At 43.5% G+C, this 27916-nt stretch overlaps 1 protein-coding gene across 2 annotated transcripts in view; it reads right to left on the bottom strand.

The window, feature by feature from the left end:
- Positions 1–24973, bottom strand: part of RNF19A (ring finger protein 19A, RBR E3 ubiquitin protein ligase) — a 78309-nt gene extending 53336 nt beyond the window's left edge. Inside the window, exons 1-2 of one of the 2 annotated variants that reach the window (XM_075582625.1) lie at positions 24818–24925; positions 23240–23302 (exon numbers count right to left, since the gene is read on the bottom strand). The gene's annotated coding sequence lies outside the window, so the exon portion shown is untranslated. Of the gene's footprint in view, positions 1–23239; positions 23303–24817 lie in introns of both variants that reach the window. The other variant, XM_075582624.1, reaches the window with a different exon arrangement.
- Positions 24974–27916: the final 2943 nt, after the last annotated feature.

Raw genomic sequence — 27916 nt, 5'->3', positions numbered from 1 at the left:
AGCAAACTATTACAATACATATCGGCAACAAAGGTGGGAGAGGGAGTAGGAGGTATGACACCTTTAATTGGACCAACAAGTAGTTGCTATGTTACAAGCTTTCGAACGTGACAGTACCTCTTTTAATACCGTGTTTGTAAGAGGGATGTTTGGTTGCTATGGACCAGGTATTCCTCTCACAAACTCTGCATATAATATTGTGTTTCTGTATTTCGGACATACCCGATGAAGGACCCTGAGAGGTTCAAAAGCTTGTAACATTTCAACTATTTGTTGGCCCAATAAAATGTATCATTCCACCTACTCCCTCTGCCTCCTTTGTTACAACATGGAAGAAAGGACCAGCACGGCTACCCACCCGTCTTTGCCCAATACACATCAGCACATTTTATGAAAGGAGATGCGGAGAACAAGCTACCCCAGGAATGCTAGGAAGGGCAGTGGGCTCGATCGGATGTCGGGATAACGTTCCGAGAATAACTCCTTTATGACGGGATATTTTTAAGGAGCTCAAGTTCCCACCTTTGATCTAAACTCGGCCTCTCCGCTGCTCGGGACACCTGCTTCCGAGTGATGGAATCGCTCTGCGATGTGCTGCAATTCCGTAAGACCCCACCAAGTGTAAACTATATTTATTCTGCAAAAGTAAACATGCTATTTTGAGACAACCTTTTTCAAGCGCACTCAATTTCTTCCAGGCAAAATAAGCAGGCAGCCATAATTCAACTATTTTCATGTAGTCCTGCACCTGCATGCAAAGCTGTACATGAGGCACAGAAAATAATTACAGCAGAGCAGCGTCTGTCACAAATAAATGATTGACTGGTTAAACATTGATGACTTTTCAATGCAAAAATTTAGGAAGACAGTGAGGATCGTTACAAAAGGGACTTTATTACAGACTCAATTAGCTATTTTTGCCTATCATAGATAGAAAAACAAACAGCTATATCAAATTAGAAAAATGTAGGTGGCTATACAATTGTAATGGACCCGCATGCCTAAAGTTATGCACTGCCAATTCTCTGCTCAAACCTGCAGTTTGAGTAAAGGTTCAATGTACAGCTCACATACTTGGGGTTTTAACATTCTTCCAAGTGTCATTGCTGGAAATAAGTACAGCCACAGATTTATGAGCCACCAAGTGATGCACTAGCGCAGCTAAAACGACTGTAAATAGAATCACATTTATCATTGTACCACTAGTGTGTACACACACACACACAATAACTCACACACACACAATAACACACACACACACACACACACACACACACAATAACACACACACACACACACACAATAACACACACACACAATAACACACACACACACACACACACACACACAATAACACACACACACACAATAACACACACACACAATAACACACACACACACAATAACACACACACACACAATAACACACACACACACACACAATAACACACACACACACACACACACAATAACACACACACACACACACACACAATAACACACACACACACACACACACACACAATAACACACACACAATAACACACACACACACACACACACACACACACAATATGCAACGCTCCTTTACTTTTACTTAATTCTGACCTTGTATTTGGAATCTAAAGGAGCTGCCACACTGATGAGTAATTTCATTGTAACTCTTATTTGGTGTGGCTTTAAAATTTAAGTGGCTTTAGCATATTTGTTTTTGTTCAACAAAGTTGTCTATTGGTAGACACTCTCTAATCACACGGTTGCATATGACATGGTACTGACACTAAACATACAAGGGGAGTTTGCACGCATGGAGTTAGGGGATGAGCTATGGTTAGACCCCCCCCCCCAAAAAATCAAAGCTTTTAAACATGTTGACGTAATTTCACAAAAGTTCTTTACAGAAACAGCTGCACAAAAACAAGTTTTCTGCAGATGTACAGTATTTTTGGATTGTAGGTTTCTGAATAACACTGCTGAATAATTCTATTTCCGGATAGAGTTTTAAATCTGAATACAACATTTGAGAGACACTGAATGGTTATATTTAAGTTCTTTCAAAACTAAAGTGGTCTCACACTTTAATCTGGTCTGTAACATACGCATATAATATATTTTCTCTCTAACTGTGCATACAATGTCGTGTATATAATGTATACCCTGTTCACTTATGTAACCATGTATTCTTTGTCATCTTAACAATACACCCAGGACATACTTGAAAACGAGAGGTACCTCTTAATGTATTACTTCCTGGTAAAACATTTTATAAATAAAAAATAAAATAAATAAATATATTTAACTACTTCTCAGACACACACACACACACAGCCACACACAGCCACACACAGCCACACACAGCCACACACAGCCACACACAGCCACACAGCCCCCACACACACAGCCCCCACACACATGGCCAGCTTCTATAGAAAGGAAAGGTAGGAGAAAATAACAGGTAAAACAGAAGAATGATCCATATAACTGGGTCAAGAGACATAAGTATGTGAAATACAATGGGATTCAGAGATAATTGATGCAAGGAGACTGTACATCCCAAAACAAGTATGAAAGTTTATTTAACCCTGATTTTAAGTGAGATTAAAAGTCATGTGTAAATTTAAATGATTCCGTCGTCTGGGTGATAAGGATTAAGGAGTACCGCAAATTGTATAGTCCTAGTGGGTATGTTGCTGCAGACAACCTACCAATGTAACTAGCTACCAGCATTAGCAACATTATTCTTCCACAAGAATTCATCATCATGATCACATCGTTCTAATACGCACTCACCATTACCTGAGAGGAGACCAAACAGTAGGGAATGGGGAAGGGGCAGGGAGCACATCCTTAATACACAGCCGTACCACACAACAGGGAGAAGCTAAAGAAACAAATATCTAACACTGAAACATTTGAAATTGCTCAAGCAGACCGATTAAACAATGTTTTTCTATTATTAAAAGGGGCAAAAACAGTCACGGCCATACGCATTAGGATGTTAGGAGGGCCATATCTGTAACTACTATACTGGAGGAGCCAGCCTCGCTAGGCCAAAGTAGTAATGGAACATTTTTTTGCATTTCATTCTTCTACTGAGTTTCAGAGTTACCACATTCCACTGTAAAGTGTGAAAACAATAGGCCTGCTTTTTCCTGATCTCCTCTCACCCCTGCATGCCTTTCGTCTGATGCTGCAGCTAGCTATGAAGCGACTCACTTATGTCTGGTCTGCAGGAGAAATACCAGCTGCGTTGTAAGGCTAAGGCCCCGCTCCCAGAGTCAGCGCGCCCGCACTACAGACAGGCGGGGCGCTGACAGACACAGACCGCGATATGCGGTCTGTAGGGAGCGGGAGGTGGGCGGGAGGGGGGGCGTGGCTTGAGCGGAGGGACCTGCTACTCTCCCCCTCCCTCCACGGGCTCGGGCTGGCACTCATACACACACGCAGACACGCACACACACTCAGGCACACACACACACACGCACACACGCACACACGCAGGCAGACACAGACACACACACACACACAGGCAGGCACTCACACACATACACACACACAGACAGACAGGCACTCACGCTGCTTTCCCCCCACACTCCTCCCCGCTCCCCTAAGCCTCTCCTCCTCCCGAAGCCTCCCCTCCTCATTGGCTCACAGCCACACCACGTGACGCGTCAACGCTAGGGATCACCATTCTCTTGTATCCCGTAGCGGCTGACGCGTCACACCGTGTAGTGAGCTGTGCAGCCAGGGGGGACCGGGACCGGCTCGGGAGGATTCCCCTGCTGGTGGGGAACTCGCGTGTGGCCGCCCGCGCTGCCGGGCGCACCGGGTCCCAGGCCTAAGAGTCTTCCTTATAACACAGTAATAAACAATCAAGCTAATTCCACCGAGAACAACCGACCAGACTCATTAGGCCATGGTGTGAACTCCGGCAAGATAATAGTTTATAAAACTCTTCAACACCCTAAAAGCAGTCTGAACTGCTGGAATAGACAGAAAGGGACAGATCAGGTCAGGGACAAAAAAATAAAAAAAGCTACTGCTAAGCAAGTCAATTGTATGTATGTCTTTCTTTATATAGCGCCAATAGTGTACATAGCGCTTCACAGTAGTAATACATGTGACAATCGTAAATAACATATACAAATAACAGGTCATGGGAATAAGTGCTTCAGACATAAAAGTAACATTTCGGAAGAGGAGTCCCTGCTCCGAGGAGCTTACAATCTAATTGTTAGGTAGGAAGAACGTACAGAGACAGTAGGAGGGAGTTCTGGTAAGTGCGTCTGCAGGGGGCCAAGCTTTGTGTGTGATGTATCAATTATATTGATGTGATGTTCAGTTCTTTTCTTTGCCCACATCCACAATAGGAAGTGCTAAACTTCAGCACGCCTTTACTCCCATTCATACTGGTGGAGTAGCATTATTTTGTTAATCTGGACCTGAGAGTGATTTACCCTTTAAAGATAATGTGGTGATTAGTGAAGTTCCCACGGCGACATTAATAACAAGGACTTTTCTGTAGAGAAAAATGCCTAAAGCTGCGTCCATACAGCCTTAGACCGCGCGGAGATGTGACATCACCAGCATGAAGTGGAAGCGTTTGGTGGACAAGGTAGATGCGCCGTGGGGGCGTCTAGGGGCGTGCCTGTGACATCACGGAGCTGGTTGGCACCTCTTGAGCAAACCGCTCACGTGACCTGCCCGCCGCGCCGAGGAATCAGTTTGAACGGATTCCTCGTGCACCGTACGCCCCCACCTGCTGTCACACGCGCAGTCTATGAGCGCGATCAATGCCTTAAGGCAAAGTGATCGCACTGCCGCACGCGCACGCCCCCGCGCAGTCTTCGGCAGCATGGACGCCGCCTTAAGGTGCAATCACAGTCGGTCAGTTGAGTTTCTTAGGGGTCTCTGAATGGGGGAAGTGTTTGTCTATCAAGTGTTTACCCTTATCCCACCCTGTCCTTATCAGACCCAACAAAGATAAGAGGAAGAGGGGAGGGGGAACTCTGTACAAGCTCTTGCTGATCCCACAAAACCACAGTCAAACCCTGAAAGTGTAACTTTAACACACAAAGTAAAAATACTTATAGGCATCAGCTTTGGCTAGAATTTTTTTTTTTTTAAATAACAAAAAAGTTATTAAATTAGACCCCTAAAATGTTTAGTGGAGTTCATTTGGTCCTATGAGAGATTGCCCCTCTAAAAGCTGAAACGGTTGAGAAGACTATACAAGGACGACATGTTATACATGTTTAGAAAGAAGTGCTTTGTAATCAGACTTATTCACTGTACAGAGTACAGAAAAGGACAGGGACTGCTGCCCAATGCCTGGAAATGTTTAATACTTCCAGTTAGTCAGCATGATAAATAAAGTACAGGCAGTCCTCGTTTTACAACGAATGGCTTATTCAACGCTATGCAATGCATACCTATGTTCATTTATACAACGCCAAAACAGCTTATCCAACGCTCTTACGACGCTTTGCAACGGCGTGCGCGCATGCATGCACACACACGTGTACACACACGTGTACACACACGTGTACACACACACACACACACACACAATCCGTCACGGTCACGCCCTCCCCTCATTTCCACTTCCAGAGAAATGCTTCTATAAAACATTGTGTGGGGAACTACATAGAGCACATAGCTGTGATTTCCTAAAATGGTGTTATACTTGAGCCCTGATGACTACAATTTTTGGCATCTCCGTAGTCCTATTTTCACAATTAAGTATACAGCTAGCTAGCTCCTAAAAAAACCCATATGCATATATATACCCTATGATATTTGTGTTATTCTGCAATTTGCAGGGCCTAACGTGCAAAGTTATTACCACTCTCCGCTGGAGGGGCCAGTAATGCATGGTGCTGCAATGTATTGCCGGCCCTTCTGGCCACTAAGGCTAAGGCCCCGCTCCCAGAGTCAGCGCACCTGCGCTGCTGACAGGCGGTGCGCTGAGATACACAGACCGCGATCTGCGGTCTGTAGGGAGCGGGAGCCGGAGCGGGAGGTGGGCGGGAGGTGGGAGGTTTGATCGGGAGGTGGGCGGTTTGACAGGGAGGGGGGGCGTGGCTTGAGCGGAGGGACCCGCTACTCTCCCCCCCCCTCCCTCCACGGACTCGGGCTGGAGCTGGAAAGTAAGTTTAAACACACACACGCAGGCACTCATTCATACACATATACACACACACACACACACACACGCACACACACACGCACACACACACACGCACACGCGCACGCGCACACACGCACACACGCACACGCACGCACACGCACGCGCACACACACACGCGCACACACACACGCGCACACGCGCACACACACAGGCACTCACGCACTCATACACACACACGCGCGCACACACACACACACACACACACACACACACACACACACGCGCGCACACACACAGGCACTCACGCACTCATACACACACACGCGCGCACACACAGGCAGGCACTCATACACACACACACACAGACAGAGGCAGGCACTCACGCACTCGGGCACACACATACACACACAGATAGGCATGCACGCACTCAGACACACACACAGAGAAAGGCACTCACCTGCTGTCCCTCCACACTCCTCCCCGCTCCCCGAAGCCTCTCCTCCTCCCGAAGCCTCTCCTCCTCCCGAAGCCTCCCCTCCCCATTGGCTCACAGCCACACACGTCACGCGTCAACGCTAGGAAACACCATTCTCTGGTGTCTCCAGCGGCTGACGCGCTACAGCGTGTAATCAGCTGTGCAGCCAGTGGGGACCGGGACCGGCTCGCGAGGATTCCCCTGCTGGTGGGGAACTCGCGACCCGCCGCCCGCGCCAACGAGCGCAGCGGGACCGAGGCCTAAGGCTTAAACATTTTAGCCATTGAAGTGTCCTAAACCGTATTACATATTTTCATGTATTGCAATTCCAATATAACCATGCTTAGTGGGACTGCACCTTTAACCAACCTGCATACTAAATATAGGTCACATACATTCTTTACATCCACCAATGCTGAGGGCAGACACCTTAGGCACGTCTTGAAAATATATACATTTAAACATTACATATATTTTAATAACATATATGCAGTACTGTACATGAAGTTGATGGATACACAGACAAACCGCATGTTCCACATTTAGATTTGTTTACATTAGAAAAGAGGCGTGTAAGAGGGGATATGATATCTATATACAAATATATTCGGGGACAATACAAGGAGCTTTAAGGTTGGAACAAAGGGAAGGGGTCTTTACAGTAAAGGCAGTTAAAATATAGAATTCATTACCCATGGAGACTGATGGCAGATACAATAGATATGCTAAAAAAAAAAGCTGGACATCTGTTTAGAAAGGAAAAGTTATACAGTACCAAATATGTAAACCTGGGAAGGATGTTGATCCAGGGAGAAAACGGATTGCCATAATTTGGCTTCAGGAAGGAATTTAATTTTCCCCTTATGAGACAGCATTGGATGATGTTACATTGGGGGATGGAGGGAGGGGGTTAAATACAAATATAGGATAAGTATATGTGGTCTAAATTTAGTATAGGTTGAATTTGATGGACATATGTATTTTTTCAACCTCATCTACTATGTAACCCATTGCGTTCTTTAGAAAGATATCACTACAAAACAGAATGCAGACATCATAGTAGATAAAACTAGCACCAAGATGGATGGAGGTAAAAAAAAAAAAGTTGTTCTAAAAATAAAGGGGGGGAAAAAATCAATACATTGCAGCCACTTCTGACCACAGGGTTCAGAGAAGGTGTTTAAAAAAAAAAAAAAAAAAAAAGCCCTCAGAATAGTTTTCTGTATTAAAAATAAAATAAACTTGTTCTTGGCAGGTCTTTAAAACGCTTCTGGAAAAATCATGTATGTATGCCAATGCAGTAAATGTAAACAGGTGAAGACAAAAGTTAAACCACTTTACTGAGGGGGAGTGGGACATAATGTTAGCCCAGAATAACACCAAAGATTACAGACTGAAAGCTTCTCATAGAGCTCCAAACACCTTATGAAGAAACTTTTTTTTTCACTGCAACCCACATCTACACTTCATAACAATTACTCTACGTCTATCACATAAAATGTTCCATATGTAACCTCACCATTGTTTTACCAACTAATGTACAGCACCCTGGATAAGAGCACTATATAAATGTTGGTATAAATAAAATACATTTGAGAACTCGGGCTTACACGCAGAAACATACCCACAAACATACATGTCAAACCCCAGACTTCGGTGGCATGCGTGCCAGTATTCACAAACACCATGGGGCAGCCTGTCCACCTAACAAGCACGGTGCTAGGAAGCGATTGCTAGACTGTATACATATCCAGTGAAAAAGTAATACTCTCAGCATCACTTTTTTGTAAAGAAAGGGGGTCCGGGCAAGTAAATAACCAGGGATAAAGGGCCCCCCAGAGCTGTGCTGGAGATATTTAATTCAGAAAATTCCTTATATAAATTGCTCAAGAGAAACAATATGTCTACCGGGGTCCGCCTCACTCTGGTGGTCAATAGAATGCTGTGACATCATTGTGAGGTCCCATGTTAGCTTCTAACTGGGTGACCCATCAGCCATCTTTATTGAAAGTACTGGCAAAAAGAAAAAGCGAAAAATATTAGCAATCGGGTGGCCTCTGGTGCTGTGAATGCAACTCTGGGACACCCATAGTTAATAAAAGTTACCCCCCTCCCCCCCCAAAAAGCAAAAAAACACTTTCAGCATCCCCAAAAGACTCCCTTGTGGTCACTCGTACAAAAGGTGGTGTGATAAGAAGTGAAAGTGGATTGAGAGGCCAGATGGAGAGAGGGAACAGGGAGTGTACACCGGCTAAATTTAAATTATGGAATGTGCACAAGAGCTCTGGATTTCTAAATATAATAATGGCTAACCGCACACTATAAATGTCACCGCCATACAAAATAAGCTAAGACAGAACTTCTAAATGTCTCTGGGTTTCTAGAAATCCATGGTTAAAAACATTTTCACATCTGGGGAACAAAAGTCAACCATTTTGAGCATCAACATGCCCTCTGTTTATTGTGGATAAGAATACATCAACAAGTTAGAACACAAATTATGGCAATGCAGATCTATGCCCCATAACTTGCACCCCTTAAAGTTACAGATTAAATCACAACACTAATCTGGACCATATTCTGTGGTATTTGTTGGTTTTGTATTGTTAGTTTCCCATTGCACAAGTCCCTGAATTAGAAGTGTTATGCCTTGAGCTGGCTTGTGATTCAATCATAACCTTGGGTTATGGGCACATATCTAAAATAGTATTCTAAAAGTATTTCTCTCGGTAAAAAAAAAAAAAAAAAAGCCATTAGTTAAAGATGGATGTTCCTAATACGCTTTGATATTCATTGTTTTGCTCTTTGGGGTTAGGCTCCTGGGCCTACATTTGAGATAACTGCGCTATTTTCAACTCCTCCATCCCCTTCCCCCCCCCCCCATTTGCCAAAACACTCACCAGTGAAATTACTGGGTTGAACGCTCGTACCTCCAAGAAAACAAAATGTCTGCCAAGTCTCAGGGCAAAAGGAAGCCGCAACCTCAATGGTTGTGGTTTTTAATTGGATGGCCGTTTAAACCCTCTTCAAAAATCAGGCAGTAGTACGGGTAACTTAACCGATTAAGTCTCTAGAGCTGAAATACCGCAGTTTACACAAGTAAAAACATATATATTTTTGTTAAGACCAAATTAGACATTTAGCTTTAACTAAATGAAGCATCATATTTAATTAAAAATCATAACTGCTTAAACTACATATTAAAAAATGTCAGGAGGCAAATACAATCTTCCTCTGTTTGATCACAAAAGCTTAATTAAATATCATTAAAGCCCTCTAAAATATTTGGTTATCACAGAAAAGGTTTAAATTGGGATTTTGCTTATACACCGGTTTTTTTTTTTTTTAAAGGCCGCAATGACCAAGCTTTAACCCATTAAACAGAATTTGTTCAGCACTAGCTGTTCGTTCACTTTGACACTTAGGCTGCGCTTATAATGCCGGCGACAGCGACAAAGTGACGGAGCGACCGTGCAACCAAAAACCTGGTAGTCACGGTTATTAGATTTTTTGGGCGACGGTCTCCCCTTGCGGCCAATCAGGAGCTTCTCCGTGCCTCTGCCCTCCCCCTTTTCTGACGTCACTGGCCTTGTAGCCAGCGGCATCGCCTAAACTTAAAATATAACTTTCGCACTGGCGAGAGTCATCGGCCGCATTGCCGACACTATAAGCGCGGCCTTACTAGGACTGCAATATTAAAGGCAACCAGGTAAAGCCAGCAGCCTGGCAACGATCACGGCTCGACGGGTGGAACATTTGGCAAGCCCCAACTCCAGCTCCTGCTGCTTGTATCACCGACTCCTCTATTCCTTGTGCTGGTTGTTTAGCCAGAGCCTGACTAATCTTCCACTACGTGGAGCGCTCTGCTAAAAAGGAGCTTTGTTAATGAACTCCCTGTTCCTGCAAACGCAGCACACACACACAAAAGCTTTTTCTGCAGCTTTTCAGACCGGATTCCATGGAAACAAATGGGGTTATTTTTATCTTCTTAGGAATACAACATTTTTCAGAAATTTCTGTTGGAGGAAAGAAAGAAAAAAAAACAGCTTTCTTTTGGGACACAAACCCGCTATGTAAGCAGACGTATTGGCTCTTATTAGGTATGGTGAAAAAAGGGTAACATGATGCGGTAACATCCTTCAACATGAAGAGAGGTTAATACATTTGTTCACCGTTACTGTGGCTTGTGCTGGAGGCATTTAGCCGGTCACGGTCTTTGAAGTGGGTGAACTTAGGTCACCACCCAGTGCCCGCTCCTTGCCACACTGGGTAAGTCACATTTATCCATGTGCCCATCAAAACTATTTCAAATGAAACAAAAACAAAATTCTTGAAAAGACTGACCGATTCGTGTAAAGCTTACACTATTTTCACGATTATGGCCACTTAAGGGGTAATGAGGGTAACTGTCAACAATAACTTATAATTGAGGTGAACAAATCATTTTTTTCATACCCACTTGTAAAATGGCCAGTCCCCTCCCGGAAGGAAAGTGAACGAAGGACAGCGGTATAATTAATGGGTTAAATCAGGCTGACTCACTCCTTTAAAAAGAACAAAAATCAGACAGGTACAAGTATTTTAAAATACATTTTTAACGCAACTTTTCTGTACTCAACAAAAGCACTGGAGGCTTTTCCCAATCTTTACCTACTGTATTCCCGATAAAATGGTCAGTCTGCAAAACTAGAGGGGAATGGTGGTTATTGTTTTATCTATTTTTTCCAAGTAATTATGAGGTCATCATGATGAACAAATAACGGATATGCTGAACTCCGTGGACCCGGACAAAAGCCAAAACATTAATTTTTAACAGGATTCAAATAAGTAAATTGTTACTTTAAGGGCGATTTCCATTTTCTTAGGTGGCCAGTTACACAGAAAAGTTGTTGTAAAAAATATTTTTTTATTTTTAAGCCTGCGACGGTCCCTTTAAATAAATGTGTCTTCATTTACAACGGGGACCCTTAATGGAGGGGGACAGAGGTGATTGTCAGTCAAGTTCTTCATCTCATTGATAAGGTTATCAGATTTATGGACATTTACAAGGCACCGATAAGTGCAATAAAACCAACCGTACATCTCAGATTACAATCTTTAGAACAGTCAGGAAACCGGTCAAAGATGATAAATTATAATGATCTGATTTTGAAAGGCCTCAATCAGTTTTAACATGGTTCACAAATATAGTTAAAGTAAAACCCCAATGCTATTTGGGACATGTATAGGCCCTTCAGAGCAATGGGCTCCAGTGCCACTGGAGATCTTAAATGATCAGTCACCAGTGAAATAAGTAGAATTAGGTGTGTTGGTCCAGTTGCGATAGTGCAGAGTAAATGAGTACTTCAGTATTAGGTGTTTTTTGGGACTAAATTGATATTATAAGACAAGCTTTTCGAGAGTTCTGCTCTCTTCCTCAAGTCAAGCAAGCTTGGCCTGAGAGGGAGACAACCCTACAAAACTTGTCTTATAATATCAATTATTTGTCCAAATTTAAAAAAAAAGTATCACCTAATACTGAAGTACAGCTCAACCCCCTTATAACGCTATGATTGGGGTCCAAACAATCACCTCGCGTTATAAGCGGATTGCATTAGAAATAATGTACAATTGTATGCAATGTACAATAAAGTATTTAAGATACCAATAATCGTGTTGTAAAGTATTCATAAATACGAAAATTGGGAGCCCCGCTCGCATCGCGTTATAAGCGGATTCGCGTTGTAACGGATCGCGTTATAACGGGGTTGAGCTGTACTACTTATTTACTCAGTCACAAGTGCAAAACAATGTTCAGACTACTCGTTTGTATTCCTTATTTTCCCTGTTTAGCAGAGTTGATAAAGGAAAAATAAATGCAATTTTGAAAATAAAAAAAGATAAAAGAATTGGAGGGTCTAGAACGTCAAAAGACAATTCTGTATTTTATATCTTTTTTTAATTTTTTTATTAAAGAACCAGAATAGTGTCTTGTATATGAAAGAAAACATACAATGGCCAGTGCTTTGAGCTACTCTTTAGAACCAAGTTTAGAAGCAATAAGTCATCATACAAAATTTCAGGTCCAATAGCACTAGCCAAAAACTAAATAGAAAATGGTTGCCACACTCTATAAGCACCAACAATTTGCAACTAAATACCAACATTTTTTTAAAATGATTATGCATTATACTGTAGTAAAGGAGGAGTAAAGTAACAACTAGTTGATATGTTACACGCTTTCGAACCTCTCTGGGTCCTTTATCGGGTATTGCATTATTCTGTGACTTTACAAGACAAAAAACATCAGAATACAAAATTACTGCGACATGAGTACACATCCCCAAAAAAAGAAAGAGCTGTATAGAATACTTAACCCCTGTGGTGCCTGGGGAGGCCTGCAATGCACTGCACGGATGGGGTTCAGTAAAGGTGAACCCTAATAAATTTTTAAAAGGCCCATCTACCTTCCACAAACATTTCATTCCCCGCTTTCTCAAATGCTTTAAATGTCTGTCCCCACAAATACTTACACAATCTCCTTTCATTTCAATTTCCCCTGGTTTACCTCCACTTACTGGTATCAACTCTGCCCATGTTTGTTCACGGCAATCTTGACCTGAGATTTGCAGCAGAAGAGCTAGGGCTATCTGCCTTTCCACTAGCAGCTGTCCAGCTGGAGAGTGAATGTCACGCCTACAATGCTGTGTAACGTATAAAGCAAATCATTCTGGGACATAACTTACCCCTGCAGGCGAGGAGTGACAGCACTGGCGTGACCCTGTCAAACTTCCCCATCGCTAACGCTACAAACTCTTTCAGCGGGGGCAAGGACATCGCAATCCAAGATTTAGTATCAACTGCGAACTGGATATTTCATGGCCTGGCTAAGGCATTTCTCCCCACGTCAAAGCCATGTTCAGTCGACGAAAGCCACAACAGATTTTCTGGGCTAAATACATAGCTAAACAAGAGTATTTGTATAATTATGGCTAGGTTAACTGGCTAGTTAATTGAGAAAGCTTGAAAATCCAGTGTTGGTAACTCTGGGTGACTGAACACGGAGAAGCTCTGCACGGTTTCAACGCAGTGAAAAGTCCAACGAGTCCAGACGTATCATCTTCAAGGAAATTACAAACTTTTCAAAAGAGATGAAAAAAAGGGACAATTTTTGATAAGGACCACCACACCCTCTTGTGTAGACAGAACTGCGTCTTTAAAAGCAGTAAAGGAAGCAGCCTTCCCTGCAGAGAGCAGCTGACTTGAGTCTGACAGGAGTATTTTCATCCAGCTATGAGTCAGAGATGGGACAAAAACCAAGCAGCGGATGTTAACCCCACTGCCGTCAGTAAAACACAATACTGTACACTGTAAAGCATTTCACAGAGCGTGGCTCCCATTGACAGTGAAGGCTTAACTATTAAACAGCATATGACATGATCAAGCGGTCCCTAAATCCCATTCTCAGGGTGTTATACACCACTAAAAAAAAACCTTCAGCCCCATGAGGGTTAATATGCTTTCAAACTCACCTCGTTTCTTTTGCCGAATTTACCATTTTTCTACAAGAGTCGAAATGACCCATGGTTCTGTTTTGTCGTAAAAATGGCAGCTCCCAAGAATAGGCTGTTTAAAATCCGAAATATCGCTCTTTAAATTGTTTTTACACCAACGTTGTAAAGCATGTGGTAACAGGGGGATTATGTGCAGAAAGTGGTTCGTGTACATGGGGAGATGGCCCTGCTTGGAGAGAGAGCGTGAAATGGACAATGGGGCCTTTGGGGCAAGGGAAGAGACACTGTGGCACAGAGGAAGTGAGAGGGAATGTAGTAAGCTTGATGGAGCACAGATTTCAAAACCTTTTCTTTCAATATGTTTTAAGTTGTATATGTATTGTCCTATGCTGCAGAATATGCTAGCACCAAATAAAAGATACTAATAAGAGTAGAGAAAGAGAGAGAATAGGGAAAAGGAATGGGAACCAGGGGAGTGGGGAAGGGAGCGAGCGAGGGAAAGCAAACCACACGAAGGTATGTTCTGGGGAAAGTATGGAAAAAATGAGTTTGCCTCGTTTTACATGGACAATGTCCCAGCTCTGGAAATAGCATACAATGAGTATTCTCTCTATACAACATATCATTTATGTTTAGTGGTGCACGGACTCTCAGGACACACGGCCACAAAAGGTGCTAAGAAGGATCCCTCGCTGTGACCATGGCAGCTTTGGAATGGCTACAGTCATTCCTCTGTGAGTCAACAGGGCAAAAGTAGCACGTACTGACCATTGTCTTGTGTTTGCTGGCGTGATATTTGGCATTAGGCCTCCATTTCAAAAGGTAACACCATTGTTGTATCATGAAGCACAGTCAAAATGGCAGGGTTCTGTTTCATCAAGAATGCTTTTGGTTTCCTGTAACATGGGATTGTACCTTGCAAGAAAGTTTTAATTGACTGAAAATCCTTACATTACTAATAGCTCATCAACACTGTCACTGTGTATTTATTTATAAAATGTTTGACCAGGAAGTAATACATTGAGAGTTACCTCTCGTTTTCAAGTATGTCCTGGGCATAGAGTTAAGATGGCAAATAATACATGGTTACAAATACAGTTACATAAGTGAACAGGGTATACATTATATACAAGACATTGCATGCACAGCTAAAGAAAACAGAGAGGAAAACTCCAGATTTTAGTCTGTAAAGGGCATGCCAGTCATTTGAGAACCTCATGCATTTCTGCAAACAAGACATCATACTCATTAAATACCCACTCCCACTTAGCAACACATACTGCTGAAAAGTGAAAGCCATGTAGTGTTGCCAGGAGCCTGTAATGCAGGAAGACCCAGTTCCATTATCAGCGTCAACAATCTGTAAGTCACTAGGCTGGTCACATCTCTCTCTGCCTCAAGCAACCAAATTAAATCAGAAATTAATTAAAAATGTACAATCCCAGTCAACCAAAAAGGAAAACATTTTGTGAAGAATGCAACACAGTAATTGGCTTCCTTAAACAAATCTGCCAGTTCTAAAAGCAAAGATGTAGCTACTATTTCTCTGAAGAAAAAAAAAGTGTTTGGCAAACCAAATGGTTAAACACCACCATGATCATTTACTCAAGTAATACTGTAAATACAAATATAGGATAAGTATCTGTTGTCTAAACAAGTTTCACTCTATGGACATGTCTTTTTTCAACCTCATCTCCTAACAAGTCTGAGAGAAATGCCGAAATTGTTAAACCTATGTTTCTTTAAAAAAAAAACCCCAAGTAAAAAGCAGATGAAGTTATTCCGTGAATCCTGGCAGCTCACTAAATGGAAAGTTCCACACAACTTGAGGTGTAACTGAGGCTTTAAGATAAATTCACATGGGCTGAGCAACTTAGCTGACCACTTGGAACAAACAAACAAAAACCCCATAAAACTACTCTGCGTGTACATCTGGAATATCTAGTTCATGGAAACAGTACTATTTCTCCAAAATAGAAAATACTCAAAGCAAGTAAAGCTGCAGTTCCACCTCAAAAATAAGAAAACTCAATAGCCAAAGTGATCAAAACCAGAAGCCGCTTGACGACCAAAATATTTCATTTTCAGGAATCTGCGATTACTTATTTCTACAGATACTTTGGAATAAAGTATTTGAAGTTTCTAAAGAGTACCCTGTTTGAACTCGGTGGCCTAACCTATGAAAGTATAATAAGTTCTATTATATAACGTATTTCAATGATTGCATATATATTTTGCCGCTTTGTCATATCCAATAGTTCATTGAATTTTTCGATGTTAAAGTGAATAAAAAAACCAACGCTTGGTTTATTGAATGCCTGTGTACATTGCCAGTCTCCCACAGCTCTCTTGTAAGAGAAAGCAGAACAAAGCAACCAAGTATTAGGAGTGTTACTATGCATGAAATGTTGATTTTGTGCCTTGTCAGCCCTGCAGACGCCCCTTTCCCCCGTAGGAACACATATTAGACTTGCATTACAATGATAGTGCTCAGACGTGGCCTCTAATTAATGCAGTGACGCAGTCTTACACAGGAAGATTTCAGCTCCATTCAAATGAACAGGGAAGACAACTTGGCATGCCACAGTCTAGTACTTTTAGGCCCCTCTTCAATACACTGAAGCCCCATCCCTACACGGGATAAGAGATTAGCGCCATTCAAATGAATGGGACTAAAATCTTCCCCAGGACTGAGAAGCAACTTCACAGCGAATTGAATAAGGGACTTAAATATTCACACTTGAAAATTAAACAAAATATTTGTAATTCAAATGCAGATTCCATGCGAGTTTTGTAAACTTCAAGAAGAAATCTAATGTTTTGGAGCGCTCGGAGTACAATGTGATTTTATCTAAGAACGTCCCTAGGGCAGGAGTGCGCAATCTTTTTTCCCCCTGCACGCCCCCACCATCTCGTGCCCCCTCCTTACCGTGGCTCTGCGTTCTGACGTCATGGTCACGTTGCCGTGGCCATGTGGCGTCACGTGACTGCGTTGCCAGAAGCAGTCTGAGCCATGGTAAGTGAAGTTGAAGAGGCGCTGGCCGCTCCCCGCTTAATAAAGCACGCGGGGCCTAACCGCTGCGCCCCACGTAGAGAATCTTGCGCCCCCCAGCCCTAGGGTATCGCAACCTACAAATCAATCTACATTTCTTCAGGAACAATGCGGCTACTAGGACTGAGCTATTCCAAAAAGTGCAATACCCAGGTCCATGGATTCAACACACGTTGTTTTTGTCGGGGACTAGTATCACAAAAACTCCACCAATGGTGACACTGTCATGGTCTCTCCCCTCCCGTGCCCCCCCCAATGAGGAACAAAAGTTGGAGTCATGCTCTTCCATCCTTTGCATCTACGACACAGAGCCGTGGTTATAATCACCCCTAGATGTGAGCGAACCAAGCCAAGCGTTCAAAATGACTGTTATAAGGGTATGTAAAGCGTTAGACATTTTTAAACTGTGTAAATGGGACTGGGGCTTCAACCCATAGAACAGTCCTTCTCTACAGGAAACGTTTCTTAACCGTGTCACTTCCAGAGGGGCCAACATCGTACTGTACCAGAGGGACTAGCCACAGCTGTATGTGTTCGAGATGTCCCAATAAAGGTTTGCTAGTACGATTTCCTACGACTGTTAGAAGTGCATAGAAATGGTCAATGTTGTTTCAAATGAAACCTGTACATTTTGATGGGGAACTGAACAAGTAATATTGCTTTAAAGCCTTATATGGTCAGCAAAACACTATGTACTCCACAACTAAACAAAATGTGAAAATACACTATTGCTTAGAACGGAAACTCTCCTCCCCCACGTCCTCCAGCACCTACTAGCACTCTGGGAATGTTGCCTTGCTGCAATTACAATGGCTAAATACATTAATTATATGGGTAGTAACAGCAGCAGGAATATGGCAACAGCAGAACATTAACCACGCCAGTTACAATGTGTATGATGTTATTGATATGCCAAACGGTTCTTAAAAAAAAAAAAAAAGGCAATTTATGCACCTTTAAACCCTTAGTTGTCATTACGAAGAATTGCATTGTTGACCTCTCCGGTGGAGACCTCAACTCTAATATTTATTTGGAAGAAAACCATCAAATAAATCTTAAGACCACAAAACATTACATTTTCTTCTTTCCATCTCATTAGAAATCATACAATAAGTATCTAAACTTGATTCATTTGACTTCTATGGGGATCAATGCAGCTTTTGTGTAAAGTGACAATAAACCTACATATTCACCAACATATCCCTCAGAAGGGACCACCATGTAAACAGAACTACTGTAGAAAGCATAAAAATGTTTCTTCAAACAAGTCATGTGACCTGGGACGGACATTTTAATGGCGCAATCCTACTTGCTGTAACACAAACGGCTTTTGCTTCCTCTCCAATCTGGTTACATACATTGTGAAAAGGATTCAGTGGTTTCCTTGTAGGTTTAACTGCTCTACCAACTCGGGACAGAAAGTCTAACACTGAAATGCACAATAACACATGGAAAAAAAAAAAAAACGGAGAACACATAAGTAGCTGTGATAAAGTCTGAGTGAGAAAGCAGGTTTTACAAAAATGTGCCATTTTGAGAACTACGTTAAAAACGATTTTTACATCTACATTTCTCCAGTAGAGGGCAGTTACCAATTCTAGCAACGGTCATTCCCCTCAAGCAGTTTAATGGACCAACATGGAAGTTCTTCACAGGTGTGTACAGACCGTTCACAACCTCACAGGTCTTCATATGCATGTATGTGTACACATGACAAAAGAATCTATGTAGGTTTACAACGCTTTGTACAGTATAATTCTATGAAGAACTCATTGTCCACTAGGGCAACACAAATTATAGCCCTGCACAATCGAACTAAAAGTACTATGGGTGCTTCCAGGTAAACAACACAAGGGCAAACTGTGTTGTATCAACTTAAGAGAAGGTAAAACAACAGTATAATTTAGTGATGCAAATGAACATTTTGAGCAGCCAAAACCAGGGATGAAAAACTCCACTCGTCCAAGAATGGAAAATTGGATGGGGATGTGTTGAGCTGATGGACCGTGGCTGCAGAACCTCCCTGAAAGCAGTAATCAATCACATCTCTGCTTTCCGAAGCCACCCCTCATAATACTGTGCTTGGCGCTATACAAGGAATTTGGGGGCATGACCAGCCGCTCTGCTTCCGAAGAAGTCCCCGCAGCAGTCTTTCCAACACATGGCAGATGAGTGGCTTCCCAAAAGGGCACCCAATGCAGGCAAGTGAAATTGTTCCAGCACGAATAATAGTTTTTCGATAAAGAACATTTTGGATCAATAAGAGTGCCCTGGTAACTTCTCTTATGCTGGTCCACTATAAGGTGTCAAACCAAATATACAAGCTGTGTATAGTCACATGGTTTTCTACCTGCTCACTTCCTCCCAGCCACCCTGGTGTGCTGCTCTATATAATTACCCAGAAAAACTAAATTACAGGGGCAGCATTAATATTTATGTTGCCCTAAAAAGGCAACCGGGCAGGAATTTCGCATCAGTTTGTCAACTAGTCAGAATGAAAAATACCTCTAAAATCAATGTTGTTGTGTGGAATTAATGAGGAATTGTGACAGCACGAGACGGGACAGGAACAAGAGCCCCAAACAATCTTTCAAAAGGAGCAATTCTTGTGGTTTTTTTTCATTATTTTTTTAACATAGGTTTGAAGCAGGGAGTTTCCGGAGATTAACCACATTCATTTCAGCTCTGGGGACCCCTGCTTCCAGAGAAACAGACCACAAAAAAGGGTGCCGATATCTCGGCAAAGTTTAGAGCTCCCGCATCACGCGAGCCAATAGGAAGCCGCACCGGATGACGTCACTGTTTCCTATTGGCCCGCAGGAACTTTGTAACTATTTACATGAACCCTGCTAGCGGAGCGGCTACCGGCACCCCCAAGTACCTCCAGAAGCAGGGTGTCCCTGGAGCTGAAATTAATGGGGTTCAGCCCAGGAGATCCTCTGCTTCAATCCTATGGGAAAAAATGGTAAATGCCAGCTGGCATTTCTACTTTAAATGCAAGTCCCTCTAAGGCTACGGCCCCAGTGTTTCCTGCAGCACAGGTGAAAGCCACGTTGTGTGGTCTACGGGGGACGGCCATGACGGCAGCGCAGCACAAAGCACACTCCCTATTTGTCCACCCCATCATTGGCTGCCGCACACCACGTGATCGCGTCACCGCACAGGAAGACAAAATTATTGTCTTCCCTGCCGGCGGACACGTCAACGCGCCCACACACACACACACACGGCGACAGGGGCCTGACCCATAGAGGGCTGTGCTGTGTGGAGCGCACACCGGAGCAAGAGCCGCAGCAGCCCCATGGGACCTGGCCTGAGGCCAGGCAGGGAACGGGTGCGCTGCACCCTGCTCGGCCGAGCGATTTGTGGCCGGCTAGGCGCGTGCTCGCCTGGGGGCGTGGCCACGACGTCACGGTGCTGGTTCGCCCCCATTGGTCGAACCACTCACGTGACGTGCTTGCAAGTGGCAAATTCAAATGTGCTTGCTCTGAGCGCCGTGCGGGCGCAGGCGCTTGCTCACGCTGGCCACACACACTGCCGCAATGTGTATCATCACAGCCAGCATGAGCGCGCATGCCCGCTCAGCCCCACCCTGGACGAGGCCTCAGGAGTAGGACCAGCAACATGTTTCGTCCGTTAAATATAGATAAGTAGCAATAGCCTTTTTTTTTTTTTACTTTCCTGCTTTCATTGTAACCAAATGCTTTGGGGACATTTTTTAACCTTTACCTAATCTTTTTCATGATAACACTGTGTCAACAAGTCAACGGACAAACCCGGATTTCTTTTGTTCTTTGAAATGTTATTACAATGCCATTATTCTTAAACAGTAAGGAAAAGAACAGAAGTATCTGAAAAGAAAGAATTTCATAGAAACCAAAGAAAATAAACATTCATTTTATTTCACAGGAAACAGTAACTACACACTTCGTTAATTGAAAGTTTCTAAGAAGTAGATTACATTGATAACTAAAAATGCTTTTACTGCGTGGGTTTTCCTCTCTATGACACAAGCCGTTCCCATGTGAAATGTCCCTGTTGGTTTCCAGTTCTGTTTCGTGTTGAAAGAGAACTACATATTTTTTCAGGCTGCAACACCTTTTCTGGGACTCGCATGAACGTTCTTGTTGATATCTGTGAGCTTTCGCAAACACAAAGGAGTTCCTTCCTGAGACAGAGAAGTAACCCGTGACCCTTCTGTTTGGCAGACACATAGTGACTAAGAATGACTAAGGCCCAGATTATAGTGCTGGTGTTACAGCGTGCGTGCACCCGGCAAGCACTATGCTGTATTATCTTATGGGACCTACCCCTATGTCTGCGCGCCTACAGGAGGACAAGCACATTGACTTGGCGTGTTTTGAAAATACAACAAATGTATTTTCAGGCTGCTGCCGCGTGACGTCAGCGCACGTGAGCTGGTTCAGCCAACGAGGGCGAACTAGCTTTGTGACGCCTCCGCCACGCGTCTCCGATCTCCTGCAGCCAAGTTCACAAATCGCTTGGGCTGCAGGAGTGCGCTCGTTCTCACGCGGCCGCGCAGGGACAATAATCCCCGCCTAAGTATTGTGACCAATTTATGCAGGGAAAGTTAAAATCACCTGGAATTGTTTTTTTATTTATAAAAATGTTTTGCAAGGAAATAATGCATTTTGAGTTACCTCTCGTTTTCAAATATGTCCTTGGCACAGAGTTATGGTGACAAACCATGGTTACAGTAAATGAACAGAGGTTATACATTCAATTTAAAGACATTTTGTGAACAGTTAAAGAGAATATATGTTATGGGTGTATGTAACCGTTACAGACAAGAGTAAAATGTGAGAAAACTGAAGTCTCTTGAAAGAACTTAGTCTCGTGGCAACTTTTGAGTCCCTGGTAGGTTATTCCAGATGGGATGTGCACAGTAACAGGAGCATTGGTTCTTGTTTAAAGGTGCATCGACTCTTACACGTGGTATTTTTATTGGCTGTACATGGTATATAAAATTCCTAGAACAAGAATTAAATAATCTAGCTTCTGATGCTAACGCAAGAACAACATCAGGGAAGAGGTGGCACCAACCCAGCATGACATAACATGGCTTTTCTAAACTCTAAGTTATAGATAATGAACATGGTGCACTGGGAAAGGAGACTGACTATATGCAAACATAGGTAACATTTTAAAGCAGCAGCTCTTTATTTAAAAAACAAAATGATTGTTTCACATGCAAAGAAGTTTCTCATAAGGACCATAATCCACAAACGGGACACGATTTCCATACCTCCAAATCCGAAGCCCGGTATCCTCGATACAATAAGCACTAGTCTCAAATTAGTTTTTTTTTTTGCTACAAGTGTGTTCGGGTTTTTCAACAGGGGTCCTTAAAACGGTCATGTCATTTAAAAATTGTACCAAATACAGAAGAATTTACAATGCATCTGTCTTGCCTTCAAATACTTTCTGGGCAAGCTACCCATCTATCTGAACAAGCTCCTCACCCCTTCCACATGCAGAACGTATAATCTGAGATCTGACTCCAAAAGACTGTTCATGGTCCCAAGGTTCAAAGTATCCGGCCGCTCCTCCTCCTCTTACCGTGCACCCCAAAACTGGAACAACCTACCAGAGACTCTCACATCCACCAGCAGTTTAAGTTCTTTCAAAACGAAGGCTAACATTTTAATCTGGTCTGTAACTGTTACATACGCCTACAATACACATCTTCTCTAACTGTGCATGCAACTGTGCATGCAATGTATTGTATACCCTGTTCATTTATGTAACTGTACTTGTAACCATGTATTATTTGTCATTTTAACTATATGCCCAGCACATACTTGAAAACGAGAGGTAACTCAATGTATTACTTCCTGGTAAAACATTTTATCTCAGATTCAGTATTAGAGAGGACTGGGGTTTCTGAGAATTTCACAATGTATTTATAGGGTTTGACACCCCTCAAGTATGCAAAAACATATGGCTGCATATTTATATACAGACTCTTTCTATAAAGTGCCACCAATGTTTGCAGTGCTTTACAAGAGAGAAAATAATAACAAAAAAGCAACAAATAAAATCAGACAATAGGAAAGGAAATCCCTTACCAGAGAGAACTTAAAATCAACATGATGGTATCTTTAGATCTGTCTTATCTCTCATGTATTGAGCTGAAGAATGTCACAAAGCAGCAGTAAAACAATAGGGAAATGTGGAGATAAAAAAAAAAAAGTTTGATCAATCCTTGTGGGATATCTGGATCACACAATGTATACAAAAAGCAGCTTTGATCACAAGTCTGTGTAAAATGTGACATCTTTACCCCAACAAGTTACTCACACATCACAGTTTACTGCTCAGAGAGGGTCACACCGCCTATTCTAAGAACTAAATGTATATATAAATATACATATATATATATATATTACACACACACATAAAAGGTGGTGCTCATTTGCATGTCATTTCCCAGAATCCCTTGCTGCAGTGGAAGTGCTGTGTGATAATGGTGAAAGGCGGGGTTGCAGACCTGTCTAAGACATGCAAATGAGCATACAGTAATAGTTCCATTTGCTATATATATATACACACACACTTCTATTTGTATTGAAGACCCAGTAACCTACAGTCAATTATAACAGATGGAAGGGATATTGTGAGGTTTCTTTAAAATAATCACTATAGTGTTCAGATTTTGCTAGAAATCTTATATGCACAAAAAACCCTAGATTAATAGGACTGCAAAAATATATAAAACCCAGTTGCCCTTATTGAAAAGATAACACCAATTGTTTTGGTTAAAGTTAAACTCAATTACATGGTCACACTGAATTAATCCATAGGAAGGGGGGGGGGGGGGGTGTAACGATTATAAACCTGCTACTGATCTACTCATCAAGTGTAATATACCAAAGTGTGTGGCTCCCCTTTCACCACACACCAGATCTGGTGTCTGGGAGGCCGAGGGATTCACCGGGTCTTCCAGGCAGCCTTACACATTGCATAAGATCCAACCTCTTAGGTTCCCCTAAAGACCTTCACGCAACCCCAACATACTGAATGGCAACCATTACCAACCCCAGAAACCAAATACCCTACAACCTTTACTCTAGGCACCAGACCCCCCCCCCATCTTTTTTCTGCTACAAATATGAGATCACGTTTCCAAGACAACACATCCCGTCCAGATCCCATCCCCAGCTCCCCTAGACATCATACCTTGGAAGACCCTCAGCCTTCAGATCCCACCAACTCTCTGCCCCAGGCAACGGACAGCCCCTTTTACTCAATGCCCCCTTTCCTAGAACACACCAATCCCGACCATAGCCCGCCCCGGTAACCAGATTCCCCTTCATCTAACCAACCTCCATTGCCAGACACCAGATTTCCCACACTCCCAGCCGCCCTTCCCATGATACCCACCCATTATCTGCCCCAGGAACCAGATCCCCCAACTCTTCTCCGTCCTAAGGTCACCAGATCCTCGCCCCATTGATCCCACCAGATCCTCGCCCCATTGATCCCACCAGATCCTCTTTCCCCCAGATCTCACCCAGACACCGGGCGCCGCTCCTTCCGGACTCCCCCTTTCAGCCCGAGACAAGTGAAATCCCCCCCCCCCCCCAAAGGAATCCATAACAAAAGGAGAGAGAAGAGCTCCGGACAGGTATCCGGGATTCACCCACCTCCAGCCGCTCCCGCACCAGACTCAGGGGCCATCTCCTGAGCCATCACAGAACCGGAAGTGAGGGAGGGGACGCGCGCTGCCGCGACACCTCCTCCAGGCGCGCGCGGACAGCGACGGCAGGAGAGAGGGCGAGCCGCGCCCCGCTGTGACGTCATGCACGCGCACGGCTAGTAACTGGTCTGCCGGCGCAGTGACGGGACAACGCGAGCGTGCACGCGCCGTGGTGGCAGTGAATGCGCGCGTGCACGGACGGTGACGTCACACACATCCTGGGTAGCAACGTGAGGTAGAGGCCTCAATGCTTTGAGTGACACTGGGTCATGTTATGTATGGTGCATATTCTGTCTATCTGTATGTATGGTGCAGGAGGGTTTTTGTCACTTGCTTACCCAGCATAACGTATGTAATATCCCAGCTGCACATTGCAAGGTCACTATAACCAGCCTCACACTGATGAAACCTAAAAGGTAGACGGAGCTGTCTGTGAATAGGTTTTTACTGGTTTTATGCACTTCTTTAACACCCGGCTGTGCTGAAAAGCAGTTTTAGGGCGGGATTATGGTCCCTGCGCGGCCGCGTGAGAATGAGCACGCCACCGCGTGTACTCCTGCTGCCAAAGCGATTTGTGAACTTGGCTGCAGGACATCGTAGACACGTTGCTGGGGCGTGGCAGACGTTCACCCTCATTGGCTGAACCAGCTCACGTGCGCTGACATCACGCAGCAGCCGCCTGAAAATACAACACTTGTTGCATTTTCAAAATGCTGCCCTGTCAACGTGCCTCTCCGCCCGTAGGTGCACAGGCACGGGGTAGCTTCCATAAGAAAATACAGCAGAGTGCTTGCCGGGTGCGCGCACAAGTGCGTGCATGCAGAGACGACGGCACCATAATCCCAGCCTTAGGCCTCGCCCAAGGTGAAGGCTTGCTCGCTTGTGTGCTCGTGCGCGACATGTTGAGTCAGCGTGAGGTAATGAGAGCGGCTGTAGTGAGCGCACACGTGAGAGTTCAGAGGAGCGCTGCTTGAGGAGACAAATTTGTATTTGTCGTTGCGCTGGCCGGGTCATGTGAGGTTGACCAGCACCGTGACGTCACAGCCACGCACCCCAACACGCCCCCCGCGCACACTACAGCCCATTTTCAAATGGCCAGAAATCACTCCAGCTTGCTAAGCGAGTGACATCACGTCGCTCGAGAGCGAGCGTGCATTTACCCTGGCCGAGGCCTAATAAAGCAGGCATAAATTTATGCGGGTTGATGTTGAAATGGATTAGAAACAAAAGGTGGCATAGTTACATAGTGACACTAATCACCTGCATGTCATTTCCCAGAATCCCTGGCTTCAGCAGAAACATTGTATGCTGGGGATAATGGTGGAAAGCAGGATTGCAGACCTGTCTGAGATGTGACTGTGCTCACAAGTGATATATAGTGTGCTCATTTGCATTTCATTTCCCAGAATCCCTTGCTGCAGTGGAAGCACTGTATACTAGGTGATAATGGTGAAAAGCAGGGTTGCAGACCTGTCTAAGACATGTGAATGTGCTCACAAGAATTATTTTTATATGATATATATTATACATCTAAAAAGAAAAAGTAATGTGCGCTACAAAGAAGATTTGCTGTGATGTGTGTAAATATATATATATGTATACACATGTATAATCATGTGTTAATTATAGATTTTCCACCCAGGGTGGGAGGATAACAATCTATAGGATGAACACAAAAGATGTATATCAGACAAACAATGCATATATGCCTAAGAAAAAATGGCACATAAGCCGACGGGATGTAGGAGACAGGTGTGGGGAGTATCCCAGAAGCGGAGAGGTGACACGGCTCGTGCGCGCGCTAACCGCACGCCGTGTGTGCGCGCTGTACACTGATGATGTTGTTGCGTGGGCGGAGTCTGAATGTGGGACTGGAGGGGACAGTGCTTATGTCCGCACGGGATGCGCACGCGCCCCTAGCCTTGCGGCTAGTCCCCGGACCAGCAAGAAGAAAATCAGGAGTGATTAAAGGAGTGGGGGGGTGATCACGGGTTGAGGTGGGTACTGAGTGCGCCGCGTATGGCACCGATCACGGATTCTGACACCCGGCTCTTAAGAGGTTTACATCAGTTGACTATATACATGGTTTTGCTCAGTCTCTCATACCTTGTCAGGGTGCTTGATCCGTGCAGGCTGGGTGTAATGTGCTGATGGAATAATAATGGGCTTGAGGAACTTTTATAGTACAAACAGGAGCTTTATTAACAGCCGTTGATAATGCTCTTCACACTTAAACACACTTTACTCTCTTCACAGTTCAGATATATTTACAGTGTTTGTTCTATTTATTTGTATTTATTTATAAAATGTTTTACCATTAAGTAATAAATGTTGTGTTACCTCTCGTTTTCAAGTATGTCCTGGGCATAGAGTTAAGATGATAAATAATACAAGGTTACAATACATTAGTTACATAAGTTAACAGGATATATATTATATACAATACATTGCATGCCCAGTTAGAGATAATATATATTATAGGCGTATGTAACAGTTACCGACCAAATTAAAATGTGAGACAGCTTTAGTTTTGAAAGAACTTAGACTGGTAGAGGCTGTGAGAGTCTCCGGTAGATTGTTCCAGTTTTGGGGTGCACGGTAAGAGAAGGAGGAGCGGCCAGATACTTTGTTGAACCTTGGGACCATGAACAGTCTTTTGGAGTCAGATCTCAGATGATAAGTGCTGCATGTGGAAGGGGTGAGGAGCTTGTTCATGTAGACGGGTAGCTTGCCCTGAAAGTATTTGAAGGCAAGACAGGAGAGATGAACTTTGTGCCTAGACTCAAGTGATGACCAATCTAGTTCTTTGAGCATTTCGCAGTAATGGGTGTTGTAGTTGCATTGGTGAACAAAACGGCATATTGAATTGTAGAGGGTATCAAGTTTGTTAAGGTGGGTTTGGGGTGCCAAGCCGTATACAATGTCCCCATAGTCGATAATTGGCATTAGCATCTTCTGTGTGATACGCTTTCTGACCAGCAGACTTAGGGGGGATTTGTTCCTGTAAAGTACACCTAGTTTGCATAGTTTTTGAAAGTCAGGGTAC

Source organism: Ascaphus truei, chromosome 2, assembly GCF_040206685.1.
Source record: "Ascaphus truei isolate aAscTru1 chromosome 2, aAscTru1.hap1, whole genome shotgun sequence".
In the NCBI taxonomy this organism is placed as follows: domain Eukaryota; kingdom Metazoa; phylum Chordata; class Amphibia; order Anura; family Ascaphidae; genus Ascaphus; species Ascaphus truei.
Note: the sequence above shows the minus strand (reverse complement) of the source record. Positions and strands in the feature narration are given on the sequence as shown.